This window comes from Patagioenas fasciata, chromosome 2 (genome assembly GCF_037038585.1).
Source record: "Patagioenas fasciata isolate bPatFas1 chromosome 2, bPatFas1.hap1, whole genome shotgun sequence".
Taxonomy (NCBI): Eukaryota; Metazoa; Chordata; class Aves; order Columbiformes; family Columbidae; genus Patagioenas; species Patagioenas fasciata.
The window spans coordinates 133,369,315-133,390,185 of record NC_092521.1 but is presented as its reverse complement, the minus strand read 5'-3'; the positions used below and the strand labels follow the sequence as shown (position 1 = coordinate 133,390,185).

The following is a 20,871-nucleotide window of genomic DNA, read 5'->3' as shown; positions in this document are numbered from 1 at the left end:
CTGATGTTTCCAGTTAAAAAAAAAAAGAAAAAGAAGAAAAAAATCTTACCTCTATAGCTACATCAATAAAAGCAGTGTGGTTCCAACCAGTTTGCTTATTAAGAAGATAATTTGCTAGATAAAATATGTTAATGTAAAGATGCTACATGAAAGTATCTACTTTTGGTTTCAATTTTATTACATGGCCATAAGAAGCAAGAGTGCAGATGAGTCAAAAAGAAGTCATATTATAAGGTTACACATTAGAGCACCATCACAGTGGTGATGCTGAAAACAGTTACACTGCTGAAAACGCAGAGCACCCCAAGCATATCCCTGTGCCAAAATATTTAAATCACTGTTGTGTTGCACCTGCAGATTAAAAAAAAAAAGTTTCTGACAAAGCTGAGAAGAAAAACTGAAACAACGTGAATGCTGCTGCTTCAGAGACTCCAAAGGACAAGCTGGAGATGAGGGCTATAACATCAAGATGCTTAGACAAAAAAAGCCATCTATTTTGTCATTTTTCTATTCAGCATGTAGTCTACTGTGCAATTTTAACAACTAATCTAAACTGGATTAAAAACTAAACAAGAAAAGCAGTTTTAATTCTCTCCCGTTTTACAATATTGCACCCTCAAGCGTAAGCGTCGAGGCTTTGCCTGCAATACTTTGGGAAGTGCAAGGAAACGCTGGTCCTCTACTCTGGTATTTTTGCACAAATGCAGTTTAAGTGACTGTAGATGCCTCCAACAAGCAGTTTCTTCTCATGTTTGGTTTCTTTCGCATAGGCTGAACTTGAGAGCCTGAATCTGTGTATCTTGTGTGTGTGTGCGTCTTCAAGGACTAATCCGTTCTCTTTAAGTACCTGCCAGCTCACACGAAATACTTTGTCTTTTGCAACTCACAAGAAGTTAAACCAAGATACACAAGGAAAGATTAACTGAAAAGGTAACAACCTTGTTTTGCTACATATATAAATCCAAAGCAAATAAAAGGCATATATAGGCAAAATCAGCTAGAAAGCCCTACTGGAAATCAAAGCAGAATATTTAAAATCATACTATAAATTAAAAATAACCACAAGAAGACTAGTTATTTCTAAAAATATAAATAGGGTATCATTTTTTCTACTTGCTTCATAGACAACGTCTGCCATCCTCAATCTATTTCCAGGGAACAAGTAAATGGGACAGTCTCAGAAAAAAACCCTCACAACACACCACCACTCAAAGGGCTTGTGTTTCTCCCTATTATAAAAATCAGCATCAAAGCTAGACCTATGAAGCTATTCTGCTGCTGTATAACTAAAACACAGTAAATCACTTAATTTGCTCAAAAGAACTTAAATGTTTTAACCAGTCTGCCATCAGAGGAGATAAAGAAGAGGGCCGATGGGACCGGGCTGCAATGTGAGCCGTCTTTAAAATGCAATTGTTCTAATCATTTTCTACAGATGCAGCCTCACAAGGGGCTGCTGTCACAGGGACCATTTACGACTTGTTATGGTGTCTCTATTGTTTACCAGCGACACTCGCTAAAAAGGCGACAGCTGGGACCGAAAGCTGCTCCTCAACGAACAATATAATCCCGTGAAAGTAATCAACAAATTTAAGGGTGTTAATTAACTTTACACTTTATCATGTTCAATTAGTTGTCCTTTCTCGAAAAGATTGCCGTGCACAATCGGTTTAGAGCGTGCCATGTTTGATTTGTAAGTGATCACTGCTTCTGTTGCAAAGTCCATGTCAGATGTTCTCTTGGGTTTTGGTGACACAGATGAATGGCTCCGCACATGTTAGGGGGTGATCTGGTTTAACATAAACCAGCATAACATAACCCCTTGTTAACGTATCGCTGGCCTTTCCAGAGCAAGAACAGAAACACCCGCCGATGCACACATACACGCAGAAAACCCCTGCAGCAGCGCCACAGACAACGAGTCAAAGTTTCTTTTTTGCTGAAACGCAAAGACACACAAAAAAGGGCAATTTTTCATCATTATATCTCAAAGCAAGACTTGTCTTTTACGGGCACGCTTGGGATCATTTCTTCCCAGCAAGATCCCTAGTTCTGCCACATTATGCACTATGCAGAAGCGCCTTCGTACATTTTACATCACGCAAGCCACCTTTCTTAATGGCAGCTGAGCAAGCGCAGGGTAGATGCACTAAGTTCTTGTGTATATCAAATTCTGTGGTGACTTCTAAATGCCTATACCGTGTTTATAATAGCAGGGATTCTAGAAGAAATTTAAATTAATCTATTACTAAAATTTGCTGGTTTCTGTTTAACGTGCCCGTTCCTGCTTGTTAAAGGGACAAGGCAAAGCTCGTGATGAAGCGACAATGTACTTGGAAGTGCACCTTAATGAAAGTCATTGCTGTTTCTCTCTTCTGAAAAATAGAGCTTTGCATCACCATACCTCATAAACCAGTGATGTTTGAACAAAAATGGAAACAGAGGTTCAGGTCAGTGCTTTGAAGATTTATACAACGAGCGCTTAATATTACTCCAGACAAAAGCATCCTTAAGGAAGTAGAAGCATCTCTTTTACAGAATAATCCAATTATGCAATTTGTTAAATTATGGCTGTGCAAAGAAAAAAGCCTAGTGGATTTTTATTCTGCAGCAATAGGCAAATTAAATACACATTATCATCATTATTTAAGCAGTTACACTGTACATAAAAGCAAACTGCAAAAAAACCCGCCCACAAAACAAAACAAAATAAAAATGTAAAGAAAGCCCAATGGAAAAGTTGTTAACTCTGAAAGCTAATAATGGACTAGGTTAAACATTTAAGAGGAAATTATAGACTATATCAGAAATAGCTGAAACCACAAAACAAAGCAGTAGAAAACATTAGTTTTCTGCTAGGAAGAAGATCTGCAGGGAGAAGGCAAGCGGTCGATAGATCCTTAAATTGGACGCAATAGCTGTTCTTCTATCCCAAGTTGGCAGCTGCCGCATTTGCAGACCTGGTTCATTATTTACCCATAATGACCATCAAGCTCCAGTCAAAGTCAGATCACAACAACTGTCAGCAGCTCTTTTAATTAGCCTTGTTTGAATTCAGATAAATATCACAATGGCTCAGCTTCTGCTGAAAAAGCAACAGCAGACTGCAAGGAATAAGCTGCTCTGACTTCCTAATAAACAGTATTGGGAAAAAGTCTGGAGAACCAAACTTTATTTTATTTTAATTGAGGAAGCGATGGTGATGTGCACATTATTATTTTTCCTTCACGTGACATTCGTATCACAAACTACAATTCCCGTTGATGGGCAAATTTGTGCATCTCAAATGCCAACCCGAAGTGTTACTCCTCAATCTAAAAGATAAACTTTAAGAGATGGTTTACAGGTACTAATTAAATCTCTAACCTCTGTGAAATCGTACGTTTTGAAAAACTGAATCAGAATTAAGGAATGCACATATTAACAGGATTATCCTCTCTCCTAATTTATCTCCTTCTGTTTGTTTATCCTCAGGGAACATAATCTTCTGTTGCATCAAGCCACTCTCATTCTCCCTGTGTCAGCAGCAGAATAACAATTCCCTCCTCCTCCTCCACCCCCGCCTCCCCCAAGCACAGGCAAGAATGAAGACGAGTTGTTCAGACTGTGTGCATCAGCATTAATGCTCCACACAGCTATTTTCCTAGCAGTAGCAGAGACTGAAAGAAAGATGCAAGAGGGCTGCGCAATATGCTACCTGTTCTGGATAGCCCAGCATGAGAGGGAGTAATTAAACAGATTTTTTTTTTTCCCTCCTAGAATAACATGAAAGCAGAAAATGCAGCTAGAGAATGCTTTAATAGCCTTTATTTAGCACTTCCCTTACTGTCACAGTTGGGTCCCTATTTTGGTAGGTGTTGTCCGAAGACAAAAGACAGCACCAAACTCTTCAGTCCCGTATGGCAATCTGAGAAGTGTTGCTGAACATGCAAGGATCCTCAGGGACCTCAAGAAGAACATGCTTAGGGATTTACATCAATCATGAGGAGACGTATATAAACAATAGGTACATGCATGTGTTATAGCAGCAGAGGATATCCCTTTTGGGCACGGAAAAAATTGTGTAAACATCATCAGATACTGAAGGTAGAAGGTACTGCAGAGGGAAGGATAAAGAACCAATTAGACAAACTAGGCAAAATGGTAATGAGCAGCTTTATGCTTTTAACGGAAGCACTGAGTGGAATTCTATAGGGATTAGTACTTGAACTTGGCCATGGATGCCAGAATAAAAAATCTTAAATTTGATTTAGATGTATAATAGAAGGATGCCAAAAACCATAAAATAATATGCCCCTTTCAATAAATCATGCAATAACTAGTAGAAGCTGCTGTTAAAGCAGTTTAATATGAAGGGAATGCACGAGGAAAATTTTACAAGATGGTATTAAGGAGCATCCGATGCCTCCAAAAAGATTAGCCGAAGAAAATAAGTTGCAAAAGGCAAATACACACATAAGACACTTGAACTGTTTCAACAGAAGTAGAAGCTGAAAGACCTGAGGAGATTGCTCTGTCTGCGGCAGTTTTGTTTTAAAGCATTACATTTAGTTCTAGTCATTGTAATGTCAAAGAGAAATATCAAAGCACCTGAAAAGTTACCAAGCAAAAAGGTTATCAGCATTGCAATAAGAAAAGAAATAAAATACGATTGATTAAATTAATTCCTTATTTTAATACCCAAAATATTGTATCAAAAACATTTTAAAACAGTAGTTCACGCCAGTCATCTCACCCCTCACTACAAGAAAGACATTGAGGTGCTGGAAAGAGTTCAGAGAAGGGCAACAAAGCTGGTGAGGGGCCTGGAGCACAAGTCTGATGAGAAGTGGTTGAGGGAACTGGGGCTGTTCAGCCTGGAGAAAAGGAGGCTGAGTGGAGATCTTATCACTGTCTACAACTACCTGAGAGGAGGTTGTAGCACGGAGGGTGTTGGTCTCTTCTTCCAAGTAGCAAGTGATAGGACAAGCGGAAATAGGCTTCAAGTTGCACCAGGGGAGATTTAGTTGGGTATTAGGAAAATTTTTTTTCATGGAAAGAGTTGTCAGGCTTTGGAACAGGCTGCCCAGGTAAGTGGTTGAATCATCATCCCTGGAGGTGTTTAAAAGACGTGTAGATGTGTGCCTAGGGACATGTTTCAGTTGTAGACTTGGCAGTGGTTAATGGCTGGACTTGATGATCTTAAATGTCCTGATCCCCATTCCACTCCCATTCCATTCCATTCCATTCCATTCCATTCCATTCCATTCCATTCCATTCCATTCCATTCCATTCCCTCCCTTTAATCCACACTTCACCCTAAACAACAGAAAAATACCTTAGCTTTTCTTGCTGGAGTACCAGATTTATCCATCCCTAATATTTAGGTACATGGTCTAAATCTCATTTGCAGACACAAAAGTATTAACACTTAACAACAAAGATTGCAATATTTACAGCCTTGGACAGCAAAACTAACTGCACAGAGCTTAGCACAGTTCAGAAAAAGTATGTCAGTTTTTATCTGAACATTAGTATAAAGGCTGGACAGCCAGTGAAGAATGGGAGCAGTATATCCCATCTATCCAAGATGGCAAGTTTTCAAAGCAGACTTCATGTCCGTGCAAATGTAAAAGCACATGGCACTAAGCTATATGGGTAACCATAGCTAGGTTCTGAGTAAGCACTACATCCAATACAAGAGAAATATCAAATACAAGAGAAACAAAGAAAATAACCCATCACCTCCTTGTCCAGCACTACCAGTTGAATTTCTAGTTTTTTAGGAGAAGTCCAAAAATGAAACATGAGCATGAACACAGCTTTTCAATTACATGAACCAGTGCTAACCCTCACACAACTAAAATTCAGCAGACAGGCTCTCGCACAATTACCATCTTGTCCAGAGAAAGCTTCAAGTCCTAGAAATAAAACTTAATCTCAATCACATAGCACAAAAACAAGAACAGTTTTTGTCTAGCGTTAGAAAGGTGACAGAGTTGCATATTTAACACCCATTGAGGCCATCACCGTCCCATTTTCTTCAGAAGCTTCCACTCTGTGCAGAAGATCAGCAACCAGCAAACAGACTGTTATGGGACTATAGGACAAAAAGCTCACAGGGATGAACATTCAAAACATCCCCTTTGAAAAATAAAAGGTAAAATCCCAGAAGAACTATTCTGTCTACTCCAACTAGAATCTACACAATATCAAAATGAACAACAACATCAAAACCCCCAAAAGCCTAACATTTGTGCGGAATAGCAAAAGCCACAAATAGAACCCACAGTCCATCTTGGCATCACAGCTTTTCGTCTCATCTGTTTTCACTGAGCAACATACACGCAAATTCATAATCAACAAAACCGGATGTGTAGCCAAACTTGCTGAGCCCTGTAAATGACCACAGCCATACGCTACCATGTTTGCAGATTTTGCTAGTTGGACTCAAATATCTCAAATATCTGGAAAGCATGAAATACTTGCCCATTCTACCTTACTTCCACAGCAAAATGTAAGTACGTTTACACAGCACTGTGGAATGGATACACAATAACTGAAACCCTGTAGTACAACATAAAAACAAGAACATTTGAAGGAAAAATAAACTAGGAATTTTTAATACTATTATTTACATATTTCTCCAGTATTAGTACAAAAGTAACAAGATATTAATCCTCTTTTACAAAAACAAAATACTTGAAACACTTTAGTCCCTTAAGATTTTCTTTATCACAACACCCTCATATAGGCCCCCCAAAGTAACAAAACCCTGCAGCCATGTTGTTTTGTGGTTTTTTTTTTTTTTCTGAATAAAGAAGGCATTAAGCACATTGCTGAAAATAAATATAAATTTTATATATATATATATATATATATATATATATATAAATAATCACACTGTAGTATGCATTTAAACTGCATGCTCAACAGGCATGGGTTCAAGTGCTCTGCTTAATAAAAGGTTTGCTTCTCAGACAGCCAGCTGCAGAAGCCTAAAGTCATGCAAGTAAGTATCTTCCGACACATTCTTTAGTCCTTTCCTATTATATAAGAAAATAAACACATTGTAAACACAGAAAAAATAAAACAAAAAGCATTAAAATGGGGTGGAACAACACAGCATACCTATTTCTAAGTGTTTCTGGTTTATCCAGGAGCTGAAGATGTAGCAATGCCAAACGCCTATCCCAAGCAGAAGGGGCATATTTACATTAACATCATTTTAAAAGTATCTCATATTTAATAGCAGCAATCTTACAAAATTTTAGAATAATATAGCAATGCATAGCCAGAAAGAAGTGTCAGGCAGGTAATTTTAAAAGAAATGCATCTCCAGTATTTTCTGCTTGATAGTTGCCCAGCTGCAAGTTTCGATTTTATCTGTTTCAGGTACAGTGTGCAACAGGACAACTGATACAGCTTTACCAACTGATATTGGAAAGAAATTCTTAAAATTAGGACTGAAGACTTTGTTGAACATTTTTGAATGAACTTTTGAACCTTGTCCCTTAAAGTGCCATCAGTGGTATGAGGACCAAGAATTTTTTTTATAATCTCAACCACCATCACAATGGATTGCCTCAGATATATCTGTCCTTTTCAGATCTGCTACAGCATCAAATCTTGCCTTCAGACACAGTCTATCTTTCAGCTTCTCCTTCAAAATATATGCTTATTTTCAATCACGCCTTGCTCTACATCCATAAAATAACAAAGCATTTTCGGCTGCCCAGTTTCAGTATCTTCACAGTTAATTCCCGAAGCTTTTCTTTGGCACTGAAAAGGCAAAGCAGTATAATATTGCAACACGACAACAACTGCTAGAAAAGCAGCCAACATTGGAAAGATATAGAGCTTCCACTTAAGGAATTTCTTCATTATAAGCCCTTTCCCAGTTCTGTTTTCCTGTTTAGGGATCTTCCTCACGTAATTCTATTATTACGCCTCTGCAAAACAGATAGCACATCTCTTTCAGAGAACCAGATTTAGTATTGCCCTCCAGCCTAAAATGCAATGGACTTTTCAGTGTTCTCAAACGTACTTGATGCCACTTATCCAATGAGTTCAAACCCTTGTAATTTTATTAAAAGTCATACTTTTTTATGTATGAACTAATTCTAAGTTTAGTACGGAAATATTTTTAAGAAGAGATACTATTTTTATTATTACTTTTATTGTTTCAGGATGAGAAAATACACAATCATATGGTTTAAATTTACAAATCTTTACATGCTCCAAATGCTGCACTTTCATGAAACAGAACACATTTTCACATTTAACTGTACTGAATGACAACTTAAGGAGACTCAATATAAAATAATTTGTTTACCTCTTTTTTCCCCAGTAACTGTAACTATTCCAACACTACAATTTTTTTTTTGCACAAAACCAAATTAATAGTTTTGCACAAAACGAAATTAGCCTTTTTTCTTTAATGTCAAGGTATCTAAAGTCAATACTTGCCCTGATCTTTCATAAAAAAAAAAGGAAAGAAAAAAAAATAAATAAAAATAATGCATTTTGCCTATGAACAGAATCAAGAGGGTAAGAAAGTTAATTATTTCTCATAATCAGTAATTATGATTAGATAAGAGAGTCTTGGTAATGAACTGCTCTAGTGATGGAGGACCTCCATCCTAAGAAATATAATAGTACATTAACATAACTGTGTATGCAAAGTACATAGAACCACTGCCACAGTTAACTTGTCATTGAATGATTAAATACGAATTCATAATTAGAAAAATCCACAGTGTAATTTATTGGCCTTCCTGACAGTTCTGGTTCATTAGAAGTTGATTACCAAACAGTGACCTCTAGTGGCCCACAGTTTCTTCAGGTTATCTTGTTTTTCTTGGCAGTTTTTAGTTACGATTTAAACTCACAAAAAAAAAAAAAAAAAAAAAGAAAAAAAAAAAAGGGCAAATTGAAGAATTTAAAATGTTTCCCATCATAATTTTTTTTAAACTTCTCCTAGAGTATATAGCGTGCTAATTGCTTCAGAAAAAACGTTTCTCTTTGTGTGCCCATTTATATGAAAGTATAAAAATGTTCGTATATATGAAAAACCCCCAAATTCTCACACTTAAAGTTAACACTGAGATTAACACAGTTCTCATGCTAATTAATATTATGATTAAACAAAATGTCATACAGAAAAATGTATATAATACACTTTTAAAAAATCACTTCTCCAGTGTCATTTACCTTGAGAAGCTCATACTTCGATTAAGCCCACATCATATCTTAAAGTGCCTCAAGTGTTGCTTTTGAACAATAGTCACTTTTGCACTAAACCAAATTATACTGGCTCAAATGGAGGAGACAGAAGACAGGGAGGGAGAAAACTCCACAATTCTCTGCTCCAGGTAAGATGAAAAAGCCCAACATCATTACTTGCTAAACACATGCCTTGCAATACTCTAAACTTGAATTTCATTTTTAAAGAATGCAACTTAAATTTAAGTAAGATTTGCACTTAACTTGCAAAATCTTTTAAGCATTAGAGAGTGGATTTTCCCCTCATTCAACATCATTAATCCACTTTTCTATTTTTCTATTTTCCAGTTTTCTGTTTTAAAATTTTCCACTATGATAGATATGCCTTTTCTTGCACTAGGGCAGTAGCAATTTTTTTTTTAGAAGCATAAATGTTTTTAACAGGAAGTAGCACATCTGAAACTAATATAGAAGCCTCTGAAACACAGCATTAAACTAAAATCCATACTTGGTGAATGCAAGCAATTTAGATTTCAGTTGTTCCCATTTTGCATCTTGTTCTTTTTCCAACAGCAACATTTTAGAAATGATGTGCATGTATTTTTCTTCGCCTTTGTCTAATAGGGAATTTGCTACAAAAATTAGGCCCCTCTGTCAGAGAGAAGCCAGAAAATAAACTGCACAGTCCTGTGTCATGAATAAATAGATTTTTCAGATAGCACTATTCCAGTCTCCCAAATGGGGAGGAGCCCACCATCCTTGTATGCTGGAAACAGCTTTAACAATTGCTACGAACAGAGAAATGGATAGCAAATGGATAGAGATCCCCATTCCTGATTTTCCTGTGTGTGTGTGCAGATGTCTGCACGCACACACCGAGGATTCGAGCTGTTTGTGGCGATGATTTAATATAGTGACTGGATAATGAGCTGTGCTCCCCGCAGCAAGTGAATCACCATTTAATGCTATTATCAACAGTTCACGACCCACTGGCATGAAATGTCAACCTGATTAATCTGAACACTACTGACCTCAGAGAGGAAAAGCTACCTTATTGTGAGAATTCAATATAAGATAAAACCATACACAGAATATAAATACTTGATCAAGCAAAGCCATTAACAGAAAATCTACTTTATTTTGCTCTACTGTTTCTTTTAAACTTGCTAAGGCATATTTTTTTTAAAATAAATACTTTTGTCTAGTCAAGCAGGAAGCAATCCATTACGACCTATTATTTTGATTTACAGTGAAACATTTCAAAATGGCTGTCCAAATACAAACCCCAGGTTGATACAAAGAAGAAAAAAATTAGGACATGCTAGTGCAAGACTTGCTAGTGTCAATTCATACCAGGAAAGGATCAGAAGTTGTTCTTGCTTTTCTAAGGTCAACGAGGCAATAAAAATACTGATCTGCAAATAGGAAAGTTTGAGTGATGCTGCATAGCTCATGGAAGAAAGCTACCTTAGTTTAATAAGACCAATATACTTTTAGAAGATTAGAAACTTGTGTTGGTTATATTAATGAATATAAGGGGAAAAGTTCCATGTCATTACATTTACAGCGAAGGTTTTTCCTTATGTAATTCCGTATCATGATACAGCCCCACTCAACACAATTTTTATGTATTTATCTATTTTCTGTGGAGAATAAACCATGAAAACAAGAAAAAGCCCCACCTTTTACCAGTCACAATGAGGCTGGTACAATTTTGCTTATCTTCTACACATCCCCCTTTAACTAAACCTGGCCAGAAGACTTACTAAAAAATGCAGCCAGCTTTTCAGGATTCTGTGTTTCATGGTATAACCCAGACTGAAGCTGGTAGGACTACATGGCATTTATCTGTCAAATTATATTAACTGACACAAGCATAGCAAAGAATATGGTTTACACAGTACTGCAAAATGGGTGAAAACTGCTGCAGTTATTTTTAAAATTAAAACGGCAATGGTTTTACCCCTCACTTTGTATTATCGTCACCCGGTACTGAAAGGGTTAAGGGATTCTCAGGACAAGAGACTGGAAAAGAACTGAGTGAAATCCCCAGAACTGCCCACATATGAACGGAATGACTGTGGGTGAGAGGAGAATGATAACTCCAAGTGCTGACTTGTAACAACTGGCAGTCAAGGAAGGAAGAACATGTCAAACTGACTTGGACAAAACACGAACCCTGATGTCCGAACTCCCAGTCAACAGCTCTGCTGGAAACGTAAAGAAGGAATGAAGGGATTCTGGACACTTACGCAGGAAAGTAATTCATGCTGCCAGCACAGCCATATGTTTAAGCTCTGCTTTTCCATTCAGAAACCAAACAGTTCCCTTATGCCAGCTGACTAGTAAACGTTAGTTTGCTTTGCAAAGGCTGTCCCGTGTAGCTGCAAATACAGCCAGCTGCAGTGTGCCCAAACGGGTAACAGCGTCTGACAGCAGTTTAAAACCTCTTCTGCACCCCTCCTCTGAGCCCCCAGAGGAAAAGAGGGGTTTGCCATACAGTAGCACAGCCATGCTACACTCACTTCTGGAAACATCAGGCCTTGTAAGAGGAAGCATTAACACAGAGAGGCTGTATTTAGGCCTCCATCAAGCACAAACCTGTCTGCTAGGATGTCCAAAAGCCTTTCTGCTATCTGTAACTGAAGACCACCTTCATGATCATGGTGCCTCTCTTACTCTACTGCAGATTAGCTCACCTACAGGCCTTGCAGTGAGATTGCATCTTCTGCTCTTACAAAGCCATGTAGTCCTCTTCTGCCATCCAAAACTGCAATGCCTCTGTGGTTCCGCACTGTCTGCTCATTCCACAAACTGTTTCAAATACACCGTTTGCCATGGCCATTTTTGTTGTGTTTGAGTAAAAGCCATTTCACTACTGTTGCCTCTTGGAGAAAAAGCAGAAAAACAGAGGAGGGACTTGTTTTAACCTGTTCCAAATAGCTTCTTGACACAACCAAAGTTCAGCAAAAGAGCAGTCCTTTCAGACTAAGGTAACAACCCTCCACAGTCCTGACTGTGTTGGGTTGATGCTATGTCACATCAAGTAGCAGATTCTGCATACAAACAGGGTATCAAAGACATGTGTTAAATAGCAGTTTAATCAGATTTCCTATGTTGGACAGACTGAATCCCAAACCATCTTAGAAAAATCTTGAAGCTGATGGTGGTTTACCACAACTGTGGCAACATGGAAGACTGCCTCGATGAATTTAGAGAAAAAAGGGACCTGCCACTCTTGCCTGAAGGCAGGCAGATAACAACAACATAATTCAATTTTTTCCAAACCCTGTGTAGTTCAGTCCACTTTATTTACCCACTGTATTATTTTGTTTCGCTTCTACTTTTCCTCATCATGTGAGAGCGACATAAACAACAGAACCAAAATACGATAGAAAAGACATATTTTGCAACTCAAGCATTGTAAATAAACTCAGTAAAACTGCAGATATCAGCTCTAGAGGGGAGGTGCACGTAGTAAACAAGGAAGGGGATAACTAGGGTTTGTGAGGTGGAAAGGCAAGGATGGAGGAAAGAACTACATCCTGTCTAGGAATATAATTGAAAAGAAGGACCAAATATGAAGTAGAGATTCACCAAAGCACTGTTTGTTCCTATGTAAATTTAAATAAAGGTGAAAATTTAAAGGAACTCATGAGATCAGCTTGAACCATTGATGACGGCTGCACATACATCTGCGCATACACATACAGATGATGAAAATAAAGATGATGAAGGTGACTGGTTTGGAGTATGAGATCTCAAACTTATATCAGATGGAAAAAAAAGCACCATTACTATGAAATAAAAAGGTAGCCCATATGAAGCAACCCTAACAACAGTAAATAAGAGGGAAAATATCCTGAAGAACATAAATCTGCTACAAAAAATCAGATAAATTAAGCGTGGAAAATGTAATAGTGGACAAGAATTACTTTTTAGTTACTGCAACAAGGAAGAGGCCACCAGTGAGGGCACAGAAACATTCCTCTTAATAGAAGACAGAAATGTATTAGCAACAAAATCTAAATAAATAACAAATCCTTTCAAAAGCCACTTGTTGAGAGAAACAACCTCGGAACTAGTGAAATCTGTATGATTCATACAGTGGAAGGAAAGAAACAGCCATCCTTGAGGGTAAAGAGTTTTCTCATCTTGAGCTACATTTATTTTCTATTTTCAAAATTTTTTATTCACAAAAATCAGATTTCATTAGAAATTTATTGAATCATATGCACTGAAGAGATATAATTTTTGCTGACACTGAAGAAATGAGTTGGAGAGTAGCACAAAACCTCCCATTTTCAAGTATTCTCTAGAATAGTTTGGCATGCATAGATTTCCATAGATTTGGACTGCTTTTTCCTCCTCACTCACTCACAACAAAATCATGAGGAAGCAAGAACCCTGAATCAACAATGTAATCTGGCATGTTTTCTACTTGGTTTATAGCTATCTATAAAATGCCCGAGATCATTCTGAAATGTTAGCAAAAGAGAAAACAGTGGCTAGAAGAATTTTTAAAGTATCCTTTTAAAAACTCTTAAAATAAAAAACACATTTGCCCTCAGAGGGAGATAACATTACAGTTTCAAAATAACTTTTTAAGTACACAGGAATGTTGATGAAGAAAGAACAGCACTCGCCTGATATAAACACAGAAAATAAGGTTTTTAAGAGGTTATCCTGCAATCCTTCCATGCTTCCTCTGGTCTCAGAATATGTAATTTGGAGGCATTGTTTTTTTGCCTCTAAAGGTAGCTCAGTCAGAGATTTGTGCTTCCATTCATGAAGAACGATAAGGAAACCAGAAAGAACAAGGGAACTAATACATTTTATTTCAAAATACTGACTTAGTTCTGATAAACATCCTCAAACAATAAAGTTTTTCTTAATTTTTGTACTGTGCATCTTCTCTTGGATTAACAGGAGAGATAATATACATGAGGAATGGCTCTGGCTCCTGCTGTATCCCCTGTTTATCACCATACTGCAGCTCAGTGGGAGCTTTAGGAGGGAAAATACAGAAATATGATCAGGTCAATATATTTAATATAAACTTTTTTTGCTACATTTTCAGAGCCTCAGCAGGAAGCCAACCTGTGCCCTCTATGCTGATAAACCTCAAAAAAGAGGCTTTGATGACACCTACATCTCTCTTTTACTGGAGAGTGGGGGAAAGAAGGGAGACGAGAGTTGTTTATTGAGAAACCTACGAAGTGTATTTAGTTCTATAGAACTTTAAATAAATAACTGCTCTCATCCTGAATTTAATATTCAAAATGACATAAAATAAATGTCTGGACCAGCTACTAAACAACTGGCATAAAAGTAAAGCATTCACACCAGACATTACTAAAATTGGCACAGAAGATACACAGACAATAATCAGATCTGCTAAATACAGCCTAACATTACGCTCTTATCAGGGAAGGTAATCATACCTGCTACAACATTTTAAATACGAGCACCTTAATAACTTTTGGCTAAACATATAAGATGCACTTTGGCATTTCAACAATCCCTTTGGCTGTGTGCAGAGTAGAGTTTTTCAGACTACATTCCTTGCCCCTGTGCAGCCTCTATATATTTATCTCAAGTACAACTCCTCACTTTCTTTGTGCAAAATACACGCACACAAAAAAGAAAAGGGGTCAGAATCACCTACAGGAAACAAAGATGCAGCACTTACATTTAAAAAGGTTGTTTTCCATCTTGTGTCAGGGTTAGCAAGAACTCAACATAGGAAACATTAAAATGATAGCGTAAGAATTTTCAAATGTGGCCAAGTCTCCCTTCTTGAGGTAGCTGTTCAATGTTTTGGTTCTAGATTTGCACTATTGTGCCAGGAGAGACAGGTCCATCAATGATATTTCCCAATAATGTGATGTTTCAATTAATGTAAAAAAAAATTAAATGATAGGTTAATGTCCTAAAAGGGGCATTTCCAGAATTAGATAAAGGTGCATTCAAAAGGTTTCTGCTTATTTAGCATAAGGACTTAAAAGGATTATATAAACATCAGACCTAAAATACTTCCCCACTCCAAAACAATATATGTAACAAAAACTCAGGGAGGCAAGGGAAGATGGTTTTGTTAAGTATGTTCCCTACATGCTTATTATTTTAATCTGATGGACACAAACCAGTGATTTGCAATTTGAACAAAAACGCTTTGAGGTTCCCATTCTACAAGCCAAATCTTTCGAGTTTTATGTTGCAGCATCAGAGGACTCAACAAAATTATAACCTGTTATTTCAGCCTTCTTTGATGAATAGATATAAAAATTAATTAAAAGGTTTAATGGCATTCTTCCACTTCTTTCACAGTGGAACTTTTTGTAAATCACCCATTGCCTGCTAAGCATTTACTAGTGTAAAAATTTCTATAGCCTATAAAACACAGTGCTCTTCATTTTGACAATTCATCTTATTCATTCTCCATTCATATGGAGTTATTTTAAAAGACAGAACCTTTTCTAGACAGTTTCTGAAGTGGTACCAAAATGCTCTTGATAAAAAGAAATCCACCCTCCAAATTGTGAAGTTTCTGGTCTTATTTTAACGGTTTAATCTATCTCTTTCTGAGACAAAAGGGAACTCATACATCCTCCAGCAGAACAAGATGGATTAAACAGATAAATTACAATAGGACATTATACAGCTGATTTCAGACAGTGCTGGAGGGGCACCAGCCTGCTAAATCCAGTGTGCAGTAGTTCAGGCAGAGAATTCAAGCCAGCCTATGGAGAAATCGAATAGGGATCCAGCATTGAATTAGTTTGCTACAGCAGACTCAAAAACTGGATGAATGGCATGCCTCGCGAGGCTGTTTCATACTGCTCTCGCCAACCCAGAGTCCTCTGTGACCAAGAAGGCCTTTGCTGCTACCAAGTACCCTGGAACTTGGGTACAACATCCTCCTTCATCAAACAAGGCTCCAGCCTGACTAAAACCAGGGTGCAGAAGTCCAGGCAGGGAATCCCAGCCTACCTGCAAAGATATGAACCATTAAATTAGATAAGGAGTCTTATAGGGGTTCCCCTGCTACCTTCAAATTCCAAAGCGGGTAGGGAAGAGCCTACAGCCAGGTTGCCCTGAGTTGGGAGTGGTAACAGAGCATGGCTACAGCAGAATTACATGACTGTTAAAGGTACCTAGGCTTTCAGAGGTGGAAGGCAGGGACTAGATAAAGGTCGTGACAAGATAAGTCATGATCATAAGTGACAGGACTAATCAAGCGAGGAAGGCAGAAAACCTGGTGGCAGAATTGACTGGTCGGGTTTACAAAGGCTGACACTACTTGTCAGAAAGAGAATGCAATAAGAAGGAAGGAACTAATGTTCAACTTTGACATACGATTTTTCAGAAGAAAAGGCAAATGTTTGGGCTACTGATTTGACAGAAGTCTATGGATGACTATACCCCATCGGAACAATCCAGACACTGATGCTTGAAGAACAGCAAAAAACAGGTCTCTCCTCCAGCCTCCCCAAAATAAAGTAAATTAATGAACTCAGTGAAGCAAGGAGATCCTTAAGACATTTGGATGTCTAGGGATACTACATCAAATAAAAAACTATTCTTAATTACCTCAGTTTCTGGGAACTGCCCAAATCAGTAGCCTGTATGTTAAGACAGCAGGCACCTATGTGTTTTGACCACATCACCTTGTAAACAGGGAAAAGTAACATCAATGGGGACAAAAATAATTAGTGGATGAGAGTTGATGACTCCAGTTAGGGGTTTTGTTACTGTTTTGGGAGTGGAATTACATGGATTCTAAAATCCCAGTGAACAGGAACTCTCCCAAGTTTGGGACGGGGTACAGAGTTTAAATCCAACAGCTTAATGGTTAGTGTCTGGGGCTCAGGGATGTTAAAATCAATCAACTTCAAACAAGAGAGGAATAGTCCTAATTTTTTACATAATTTCTTGGAGGATGACAGAAGAAGAGATTTTTAGTATTATGCATATTCTTGTCCTACCTGTATAGAATGTTTGTGCGCACAACCCAAGTAAAATGGCTGTTGCCTCAATTGTTACTAACACTTTCCTTTACAGTGTTTTCCCACAAACTGCTCCCTTTAACTGAACCTGCGAAATCTAAAATATTAGTATCCATGGAAGGAACACAGGAGGGAAACACGCCAGTATTTTGTCTTACAAATGTATTAAGCACATGAAAATGCATTTCTGCTACTGACTGGGCATGCTCGGTTAGACCAGAATTATTAGTATTGAAAATAAACATGTAGAAACTAACACCAAGTGATAGATTTCTGAACACAATGCTGGAGAACAGGTTTGTCCTGCCCTTGTTGAAGAATGGGAAAAGCTTTCAGAAGGTTCACTCTCAGCGGTAAAGCAGCAGCTCTTTAACAGAAGCAGGTTTCTGAAGCATCTTAACAACTCTCACTGGTGACTGGTTACATCTTACCAGCGGTCCCTGCAGGTCCTGTACCCTGACAGGCAGAATGAAAAGATTCTCTAACGGGGCCGCTGGCTGTCAGAAGCCACCAGCTGGCCTGCCAGGGCTTTGCAATCGCAGGGGCCAGCTGACAGTCTGGGTGTTGCTGACCATGCTGAGAAACGTGCCACCCAGCTGCTGTGTGGTCACGTCCATCTGGAGATCTCCAGCCAGACAAATCTCTGGGCCTGTCAGATCTCTTCAGCGAGCCTTGTTATGCAAATTCAATTACTCAAGTGTGCCCTATTACCGCTGGCTAACTGCTCCTAGCACCAGTCTCACACTGACAGTCAGCTCACACTTTTACCCACCAAAAGTACCTCATTTATTCTTGCTCGACTATTCCCTTGTATCATTAAGGCAGAACAGACAGAGTCCACAGTACTGTAACCTCTCTGCAGTGGGTTACTCTTCCTTGCAAAGAGCTTAGAGAGAAATTAATTTAAAAACATAGAGCATCTAATCAAACATGAGTTAAAGCCACACTATCTACATAATTTACCACTAGAAACAGGGATTATAAAACTTTAACAGAATTCTGGCTCATCTGACAAATATTTTAAAAGGCAAACAAATAAACATGAAACAGAATGTTCAGGAAAATGTGAATTGTGCTTGAGGTAATCGCTTTAACACAGGCTTACAGGTAATGAAAAGTAAGATTTCTCATTTTATCCAGCACGCTGGTGTTCAGATTTGTTCAACTAGCACGACTGCTACAGCAATAACCTCCCACTTCTTTCACATACATATTTACTGCATCTATTTAGATGTAGTCTGAGCTATTAGTAGTTTTCCCTGACAGAGAGATATGAAAGATTTTACTTAGAGAATTCATCATGTAACTACAAAAATGTATAATAGAAAAGTTTGATGAAGATTTAGAAGGGAAGAGTTAAGCATCATACTGCTGATTTGCTCAGTATATAAATGTTTTTGCTCAAAATATCATTGTGAATTTGCATGCCTTCATTATGAAAAGTTATTCAAAAGCTGACATGAGAAATGTGAGCAGATAAAACAGCTATTATAGAACAAACTAGTGTATCTGTATCTAGCATATAAGAAAAATGTAAATATTTGTGCTTTTCAAACTACTACTAAGTAAAAGAAATCCTGTTAGTGAACAAGAATATTGGAGAGGTTTTCTAAAGCAAAGAATTCAGCTATACTGAATACAAGGCTACAGCATGGTTACTCAGCTAGATCAATACACAGCGTGTTTTACAACCGATTCAGGTCTCAGGGCAGATAATAACAAACCAAGCCAAGTCTCTCTAACCTGGTATTCTTTTCCTTCCCAGGAATGAAGTTGCCTTTCTAAGTGAGTTTTGGTAAAGAAAAAAGGAGTCTGGGGAGATTTGCTTTAAAAACCTACCATTTACCCTCAAAACGTTTTGTCTTTGAAAATGACTGCTAAACAAATCGAAAAAAACCCCACAGCATTGGAAGACTCTGGGGAAAAATATTAAGATGCAATCATAAGGCTGTAAGTTTATTAATGCCTAGGAACTTGAGCTGTTGTGAGGAAGATCTGAGTCAAGCTTAGGGAGAAACTGGAAACATCGCACAGCACACAGAACACTTGGCATGAGTAAGGGAGATGGGAAGAAAGATATATTTGAGAGGCATTGTTGTGTTAAGTCTTGAAAGGGGAAGATATGCGATGCAGACAGAGATCAGAAACAAGGAAAAGGATTCCAGGAATACATTTACAGCAGACTGCAAGAAATGAAGACTTTAGGTGAAAGATAAAAGAAGGAGACAAAGGATCCTGAGAGGCCAAGGAGAAGTTAAAATATGCGATTTCCCAAGCCCTGAGGTAACTGGGTCATGGACCATTGTCATACCAATAGTATGGGAAAATTCTCAAACAAATCTAAGCTAATCCTCTGCAATATTTAAAGCGCACCCAATTTATAGGAAAAAGAAAAGCAAAAGTCAAATATGAACGTGGGACTGGAGTGTGAAAGAGAAAAGTGCTAGTGACGGGGATGGACACAACTGACTAAAACTGTACAACAGCAAAACCTTTCTAAGATCGTAAAATAGTGTGAGAGGGATGGAAAGATGTTTTTGCAAAATGGAGCACATGATAAAGAAAACACATTTGCAAGTACACCAGAAAATGGATGTTTAAATTCAGAACAAAACTGATACAGACAGAAAAAGTTATTTTGAACCACCTTTAGGTTTATTCTTCATTTTTTATAAAGGCACCTAAATTCAATTAAGCAAGCTAACTTAAACAAAACCTTAACAGCCTTACTGAAGGATCCTAATAAATGGTATAAATAACCCCCAAAAAATCAGAAAGATTACCATTCCCAAATTAAATTATTTTTGTTGAATTAGGCAGGGGTAGATGGGAAAAAGAGCAAAAGAGAAGTATAATGGAAATGCTCACTATTGGCACATCTGGTTTTGATTTAGGAGGAGTGCTTTTGGAGGAGCTTTAAGAACTCAATCCTAACAAAGCCAAATATAGTTTTGTGAAAATCAACCAAGGGATGGAACTCAGATGCCTCTCTCCCTACCCTCTCCTTCTTAAACAGGTGGCATGAAAAAGTGTGTTTTTCTTTTTTTTTTTTTTTTAAATGAGAGAGTAGAATAGTCTAAGAGAACACCAAATCTAAAATGAGTTTCATTCTACTTTCTATCCACAAAAAACACATTATCCCTATTTAGGGGTAACTTAGCACTCTGGGAAAATTCTGCTTCATTGAAGTCATCCTGAATGACACCTTCCACGTGAAAAAATATGGATAGCTCTGATGACACCACCCTCAGGCTACTGCTATCTGATAAAACCAAGTCAACTTTGCTACAAAATTTCTGTAACGATAATGCAAATATTATTGTCAGACTCAGGCTATTAATCACTACTTATGTGACATTAACGTTTATTTATTACAAATCAAGATACAACTATACAAATCAAAATTAAAGCAGCAATACTGACCCACATTCCATTGGCAAGAAAGACATGGACAGATAATCCAAAGACAGGTATTTCAACAAAATGGAGAAAACCTAATGTCAGCTAACTCAGTCACCTGAGAAATACCCTCAAGATGATACGACTCTGTCACTGGTATTATCCAGTACTGATCCACTCTAACTACATTAAGGAGTAATTTCACTTTCTGTATTCCTTAGCCACAGAACTGGCAGCCAAGCTCTTAATAGTTCAGTTT

At 37.7% G+C, this 20,871-nt stretch overlaps 1 protein-coding gene across 1 annotated transcript in view; it reads right to left on the bottom strand.

Annotated features, from left to right (window-relative positions):
* HIBADH (3-hydroxyisobutyrate dehydrogenase) overlaps positions 1-20,871 on the bottom strand; it is an 82,470-nt gene that overhangs the window by 15,650 nt on the left and 45,949 nt on the right. The window lies entirely within an intron of this gene.